Source organism: Pelecanus crispus, chromosome 12 (genome assembly GCF_030463565.1).
Source record: "Pelecanus crispus isolate bPelCri1 chromosome 12, bPelCri1.pri, whole genome shotgun sequence".
NCBI classification, from domain to species: Eukaryota; Metazoa; Chordata; class Aves; order Pelecaniformes; family Pelecanidae; genus Pelecanus; species Pelecanus crispus.
Window position 1 is genome coordinate 18,144,577 of NC_134654.1, and position 381 is coordinate 18,144,957.

Sequence of the window (381 nt, forward strand, 5' to 3'; positions counted from 1 at the left end):
GTGCCCGCGGGCGCGCCGGGATGCATGGCTGGAGCTCGCCCGGCTCGGCTCGGCTCTGCCCGGCGCCGCATGGGCACCCCCGAGCCTCAGCGCGGCCCCGCCGCCCGCCCCAGCGCCGCTCTCCCCGCCGCCGGCAGCGCAGGCAAAGGCAGCGGCGGCGGCGGCGGCGGGGAGGGCGGGGGCCGGCTGATGGGCAGCGCCGTCAACCTATCACAGCCGCGCTCTGCGCGTATAATGAGCCGGGCGGAGTAGCTAATCAGAAGGGCGGTTAGCCCGCGGGGGCGGGGCGGAGGCGCTCATTGGCTGGTGAGGCGGGAGCGGGGGGCGGGACTCGCTCCGTCGGGGCAGCATCCTCGACGCCCTCACTCGCCCCAGCGCTGC